Source organism: Crocodylus siamensis, chromosome 11, assembly GCF_052110815.1.
Source record: "Crocodylus siamensis isolate JL-2025a chromosome 11, ASM5211081v1, whole genome shotgun sequence".
NCBI lineage: Eukaryota > Metazoa > Chordata > Crocodylia > Crocodylidae > Crocodylus > Crocodylus siamensis.
The window spans coordinates 25,764,880-25,772,698 of NC_143405.1; the positions used below are offsets into that span (position 1 = coordinate 25,764,880).

Here is a 7,819-nt window from a genome sequence, read left to right on the forward strand (position 1 = left end):
ATGTGAGGTGTAAGCAACCTGCCCTTCTATCTGCTTCGCAGGCTATGAACAAACCAATTCCTTCCCCCCTGCCCCCACCACCCTTCACAGGGACATACTAGTGCACAGGAGGAAAAGCACCATCTACCAACTTCTGCCAACTACAAGGGGCACCAACCAGCTTTGGCCTTCGTCAAGCAATGAAGGCCTGCACCAGTCAGTAATCACTGTTACCGAGGTGATGAGCTAGGGGTCAGAGTCTATTCCACTTATTAGGTGCCCAGGTGGATGTGGGTAGCGCAAGTGGGAGTCGAGGAAGCCCAGCCCTTTGGCATCCCGGCTGTCTGCCCTAGAGCGTACACATCAGGGGGTCAGTGGATTTCACACGGGGTTTGCTCCTTGTGGCAAAACCCCCCTTGGGGCCAGCACAGCTGCCCAGCCCGGCTGGAGCATCCTGCTGCTTGACAGAACTCCATGGCAGCAGCAAGGAGCAGTGAGAAGGAGGAGGCAGATTTGGGGATAACTTGATCCCAGCCAGGGTATGTGAGGACTTCCAGGATGAGCCCCAAATGCTGGGGTTAGAGGTATCGCCAAGAAAATTTGCGAATGCCAGAGGACACTGCTGCTTCCCCAGAGCCAGAAGGAATCAGACAGAAGGTCATTTCGCCAGACTGTCTCCAGGGCACTGTCTGCTCTCACCACAGCAGGCATAACAGAGACCTACGGACTGCCCCCTCAGCCCACACCTCCAGTTTCACTCAGGCATCGCTGTGGTTCACACCTCTTTGCTTCCTGGTCAAGCAGGAGTTAATTCTTTCCTGACACCCTCTGTAAATGGGCTGGAACTATGATGTCATTGCTTCAGCTGTGATTTAGGCAGTTGCTATGGTAGCACAGGCATGATCTTGGATCCTTTCCTGGAGCCTGGTACTCCTGGGCTGGGTCTTGCGATCGCAGTAAGGGTTGAGAGAGAGGGCCTGAAGAAATGATCAATCCAAGGACTCCCAAGAGCCCTGGTTCTGCTGGCTACGAGCCGACATCGCAGGAAGTCTCCACGTCAGATGCAGCAGAGAAATACAAGGACTACAGTGCTGTCGTGATAGACACTGGCACTGGCTACACCAAGAGTGGCCTGGCTGGTGATGAGAAGCCACGCTGTGTGGTCCCAAGCCGTGTGGGGGTCCCCATGGTCAGGACCAACGACAGTCCCCTGTATTACATTGGGAAAAGCATCCCCAGCAATCGCTCGGAGGTGATTTCCAAGACTGTGATGACCCATGGCGTGGTGACAGACTGGGATGCCCTAGAGATGCTGTGGCATCACATCTTCTACACGGAGCTCAGTGTGTGCCCTGAGGAGCTGGCCGTGCTGGTGACAGATGCACCCTTGTCCCCAACCACCAACCGGGAGAAGGTGGCTGAGCTGCTCTTTGAGAACTTTGAGGTCCCGGCAATGTTTGTGGCACACCAGTCCCTGCTGTCTGTGTACTCCTATGGGCGCACCAAAGGGCTGGTGATCGGCTCTGGCTATGGGACATCCTACACGGCCCCTGTCTACGATGGCTACGTCCTACCCTATGCCACCTACCGGCTAGATGTGGCAGGCTGTGCTCTGACAGACTACCTGGCCAAGCTGATGGGGGAGTGTGGCAACCCCTTCCAAGAAGATGAGTTGGAACTGGTGAGCAAGATCAAGGAAAAGTGCTGCTACATCCCTGAGGACTTCCATGCAGAGCTGAATGCAGATGAGAAGAAATACCTCATGGACTTCATCCTCCCTGACCAGCAGGTCATTTCCATTGGCAGCGAGCGCTTCCGGGGCCCTGAGGCCCTCTTCAACCCCACTGTGCTGGGCTTTCCTGAGGCAGGTCTTCACATCCATGCCATGAACAGCATCAGAAAGTGCAAGCCAAAACACCGCGCAGAGCTGCTGGCCAATGTGGTGCTGGCTGGTGGCACCACCATGTTCCGGGGCTTCTCGGAGAGAATCAAGAAGGAGCTGCTGAAGATGGAGACGACGGGCAAGGAGCAGGTGGCCATCCTGGCTTCCCCCCATCGCAGCTTTGCTGCCTGGCTGGGCGGCTCCATTGTGGCCTCTCTCAACTCCTTCCAGAATGTCTGGATCAGCCAAAAGGACTACAGTGAGAAGGGGCCTTTCGTGGTTCACCGGCACTCCTTCTGAGTGGGCACAGAAGTGTGAGACAGCCTGCTGGGCCGTGGGTATGGGAAATCCCCTCTATAAATGCTGTTTGGAGAAGAACGAGGGCTGGATGAGATCTGTCGCTGCTGCACTGCCCACAAGTCTTGTGAGGGGATGTGTCACCGTGTTAGCCAGGCTGAGGAATGGGGGGCCCAAGGTCTGCACCAAGGCCATGTTCATTGGATCTGGGCCCCATTAATATAAGCAGGGGAACAATAGCTCCAGGGTAGTCCCTAGACTACTGTGGGCCCATCCTGCTGTGGGGTCCCACAGCTGGGCAGTTACCCCCAGGACACATTGCTTGCTGTATCTTGTATCTGGGCTAATCCCTAGGGCTCCTTGCCCATTTTGTCCTGTTTGTTGACCATTTGCACCCTCCTGGCTGGGCTAACCCCCATGGTCCTCAGCTCAGTGAGGGGGTACTGGGCAGGATGGGCAATTTCCAGGCTCACATTGCTTATCTTTCCCTATGCCCCCACCTTCACTGTGATTTCTCCCTGTAACAGGGGCCTGCTCGGGGCCTATCTCACCGTGGCCTGTCCACCTGTTTCTGGGTTAACCGCCCACTTTCTCTCCTGCCATGCCTTGATGTCAATAATTAATTAACTGATGTTAATTAACAGGAGGCTGCCCATTTGCTGCCCCGATGCCAGGGGGTACTATCTGCAGCTCCATTCCTTCCCTACACCGCAGCCCAAGCTTCACAGATGGCATCTAGGTGCTCTTATCATCACTGGCCCCCAGAATCCTTCTATCAGGACCTCTCCAAGATTCCTTCATTCCAGCGGCCTAACCCACCTTCATTTGGCTATCTAGCTCCCTGAAACTACTTTCCCTTCAGGTGTGGTCCCTCCAGGACCTTTGGCTACCAGACCTGGCCCACCTCCAGGCCAGTCAGGACCCCAGGCCCTTGGCTCTTGGGCATCCCTCGTGGTGGGCCCCTGGCCCTTTTGACCGTCCTGGTCCTGGCCCCAGAATGGGCCAGTCGAGGGTACTCTCTCAATCAGGTCTGAGTTTCTAGCCTCTCTCTCTCTCTCAGGATCTGTTCTCCAGGCTTTACAAACAACAGAGTGACCCACCCAGTTGTGGGGGTTAGGGGTTAAGGCACCCCAACCTGCCTTTCACTGGGGTGATAACTGGCTTGGCATTTCCTGGGGGCTCCTGCACCACTGTGATGCATAAAGTGGTTTGTTTCTCTGGAGGCCCGCAAAAAAATTACAGACACACATACATTAGATGGCACAAAAGGTGTATTTGCAAATAGGGTCAGAGCAGAGTCAAGAACTCAGATTACTTCGAACCAACAAAGGAATTTTGCAGGGAATATTCATCTTCTCCCTCCTGGGCATGTGTGCAGAAACAGGAACTCTTACAGCTCACTTCCGTTTCATACAAGCATACATGTGGTTACATCACTACATACATCGCATGTATAGTATAATTAACTACTTAAGTATGCAGGGCGGAGAGGTAAATATGCATCAGCTAATTAAGCATGCTCAGAAACTACAATAGGTCACCAAGAGTTTACTTCCCTCCCCCACTTTTCAAGGACACAGATAATTGAATTCTGGCTCCTGCAATCTGTATGAGAAAGACTAGGGAGAGGATGGGGGAGAAACTGCAATTAGCATGAGAAAGGGTGTAGCAAGGCTGGGAGAGGAAAAAAAGTCCTTGGCAGTATCTCTTTCTTATCAGGTGCAAGATGCAAGCTGTGCATTTCTAACAATATTCCATTTCTAACAATATTCCCCCCTCAAGATGCTTTCTGCTCCCCATTTTCATTTAGGCAGATCAAGATAATTACGAGGAATTTTTCTGAGTACCATGACTTTTGCTACAGTCTGCACTTTGAGGGGGACTGCTGCAACCTGCATTCCTTCAACTGTGGTGGTTATCAAATCTCATGAAACAGGGAATAAGGCAGGGAATAAAAATCAATTCAGTCAGAGCACACAGAAATACAAATCCTACTTTCTTCCACCAGGGTCCTCCAAGCAGATTAGACCACCAGTCTCTATCCCATGTGTTTTCGCACGTTTGTATTTGTACATGGGCTATTTTCCTAATTTCTTTGGCAATCTCTAAGACTGCTTTTCCGTTATCATCTATTTGGAGACAACAATTAGAAAGGTTGAACTTTCTGCAGACTCCGCCATCCTCTGCGAGTAAATAGTCTAAGGCCATTCGATTTTGGTATATGGCTTCTCTCATCTGAGAACTCTGTCGGGCCATTAACTCGAGAGCAGTGGCAGTCTGGTTAGTAATTATTTCCAAGACCGCCTGCAACCTGATGATTCTATTTAACATGTATATTGGTGTCTGGTATCCCCAACTCCCATCATTCGCCCATGTAGCTGGTCCATAATACTCAATAATCCTTTGAGGGGGCCACTCATCCTCCTTCCACTTTTGGGAGCCACCCTGTGTCAAACTTACATCAATACTTCTCTTGGTCCTTTTCCAATCATCATACAAAGAGACTCCCAACTTATTTCCAACCTCAGATGGTAGCAAAAAGAAAGCTGGTCCAATTACCCCAATATAGCAGGTTCCTGTCCACCTTTGTGGCAGTACTGTATAGGCTCGCCTTCCGCAAATCCAATAATGTCCTTTTAAGGCCCTGTTCTCCCCTCCCAAGGCCAGGGGGTCACGGTTCCACCAGAAAAGAGGGGGATAGTATTTGTTGTCCCTATGCCTAAAGGGCCGGTGTAATGGTCACTCGGTTTAAATCGACATCTCCATATGCCATCTTTATCCCTATACTTGCACTCGGTTATTTCATTTGTGTCATTTGAGGCACTCCAAAATCTATTAAACCACGCCATTGTGCCATTCAGGTGCGCCTATTGCCAATTATAGAAGTAAGGTATGAATCATTCACTTCAGGTCTCATTATATGCCTGACATTTTGTAATGTTAGGATCGAAACGTGATACTCTTGCCCTTCTGACCTTTTTGAAGCAGGTGTCTTCATCATACGGGGATGATTGTGGAGTGGATGGGTTACATTTCATCCACGTGGAGTTTGGAAGCTTAACACCAGTAGAATTCCATTGACCTGCATACCTGCTTCAATTAAGGGCATAACAGGTAGTGCATGTTCGGACCCATTTCAATGTCCATGTACAATGGCTATGTCCCAAACTCCTCCCTGTACCATTATTGCTAATACAGTACTCTCCTAATGCCACTTGGGAAAGATCCTAGCTGCGGTTCTCATCTCATTCTTGACCAGTACTCTTAACATCCGCCTTATCACTTACCAACCATTTTGGGGCCAAAGGAAAAGCCCTCCAAGGCCACCGTTCTCCGGCCTCTCAGAGTCCCCCACAGGCCCAGCAGTTAGTGAGATTGAAGGTACCTGCAATCCTTTCCATCATGTCAACATACAAATTTGTTCCTCGGGGAGCAATTGGGGGAAGTGGGGATATAGGCTGGCGGCTAGAGCTGCTCAATCCTGCTTCTCTTACTACATAGATAACAACAAGGCATATTAAGACTCCCACCATATTTTCCCTTTCCTGAGATCAAATACAGCCTAAACTTTTTCTTTTTACTTTCTTGTCTAATTTTCTGAACTTTGATTAAGCCATCTCAGGCGCACTTGGAGATCACCAGTAGGTTCACAGCTCCACTTGCTGGCTTCTTGTTCCGAGGACGACTCAGCTTCCAGAGTGAGTTCGTCCTGGGAGTTGGTGTCCTCTGACGCTCGTGAATGTCGTTTCACACGGGTATGGTGTATCCAATGGTCATGGCCAGCAATCTTTACAGCGGTGTGGGTTGTTAGAAGTACCTGGAAAGGGCCACTCCACCTCTCAGTCAAAGGTTCCTTTTTCCACCACTGCACCAAGACCCAGTCTCCCGGGCAGAAGTCATGTACCGGAACGTCTAAAGGCAGACGCTGAAAGGAGGCTGCATACTTGTGAAGAGAAGACAAGACAGACTGCAAAGCAATAACTTCCATATGAAGCTCGCTATTACCTCATTCAAAAGTTACATTTTCTCGCATCCCAGGAGGTAAGACTTGAGGGGGCTTGCCAAACAATTTCATATGGGGTTAATTTAATGCCCCGTCGGGGAGTGTTTTGAATGCAAGTAAGAGCTAGCGGCAATGCTTGAGGCCACTTAAGGCGTGCTTCAATACAGATTTTGGTGAGTAGAGTCTTTAAGGTCCTATTCATGCGTTCCACTTGTCCTGAACTCCGTGGTCTCCATGGTGTGTGTAGTTTCCAAGTGATCTGGTGGCTTCCTCACAGAGTTGCAAATTTGGGCTTGCAACTAGCAGGTCATCCACATACTGGAGGAGAGTCACTGTGGGGTGTGATCCCTTCCACTCCTCCAAGTCCTTCTGAAGGGCAAGTCCAAAAATATGGGGGGGCTGCTATGAATCCTTGTGGAAGAACTGTCCACATGAGTTGGGCTTTGTGGAAAGTATCTGGGTCCTCCCATTCAAAAGCAAACAATTTTTGACTCTCTCGGTGAAGGGGAATGGAGAAGAAAGCATCTTTCAAATCTAGCACTGAAAATATTTCAGCTTCCCCCGGTACTTGTGTCAAAATCGTGTGTGGGTGCGGGACTACAGGGTGGTCTGAAAGGACCTTCTTATTTACTGCTCGCAGGTCTTGGACCAGTCTGTATGAGACCCCATCTGCCTTCGGCACTCCAAGAATGGGGGTATTATATGGTGAGGACCTTTCCACTAGCCATCCGTACTTCTTGTATTTCTCTATTAGCGGCTTGAGTCCAACTCTGGCCGCTCGGCTGAGTGGATACTGCTTTACCCGAACGGGCCCCTCCCCATCCTTGAGTATGATCCTTACCGGGGAGACCGACTTAGCTCGTGCAGGGGTTCCATCAGCCCATACCAAAGGGTCTACTCCAGTCATGTGATCTTCAGAACTTACTACAGGGTGTCGGTCCTCCAGGAGAGCCATCTGATAGTTCGAGCTCTGCTTGACAGGTAACTGGACCACCATCTGGTCGTCTCTGAAAAATATCTCAGCTTGCAGTTTTGTGAGTAGGTCCCGCCCAAGTAGTGCAACCGGGCAACTTGGAGAATATACAAAGGAGTGCTCAAGCAAATGGTCCCCCACTTTGGTGAGGAGTGGCTTACAAACAGGGAGTCGGGATTGCGTTCCCTCAATCCCTTCTACAAGAACATGCTGTTCACTAGCTCTTGCACAGGGGGCGTTTTCTGGAATCATTGAAAATGTAGCCCCAGTATCCACCAAGGCTTCAAAGTCTTTGCTACCAACCCTAATGGTTACCATGGGATCTTCTCGGGCTCCAACCCGAAGGGTAGTGGTCTTAGATCCCCGTCCCCTTCATTCTGTGTCCTCACCCTTTTCCTCTGCCCGCATGAGGTGACCTCTCGGTTCACCCTCTCTCTTCTCCTTTAACTTTGGGCATTCCCTCTTCCAGTGTCCTTTCTCCCTGCAGTAAGCACAAACATCTGCTCCCACTCTTTCTCCTTTCCCTTTCTGCATCCCAGCCTTTGCAGGGTTACCTCCAGTTATAGCAGCTGCCAGCGCTGCCATCTGTCGCTGAGCCTTTTTATCCTCCTTGCGCTCCTGCATTTGCTCATGATTCTCATATACCTTATATGCAATTTCCACCAGCTCTGAAATCGGTTTCCCA

At 50.4% G+C, this 7,819-nt stretch overlaps 1 pseudogene; it reads left to right on the forward strand.

Moving 5' to 3' along the window:
* Positions 1-964: 964 nt before the first annotated feature.
* On the forward strand, positions 965-2,161 carry LOC149855633 (actin-1 pseudogene; annotated as a pseudogene).
* Positions 2,162-7,819: the final 5,658 nt, after the last annotated feature.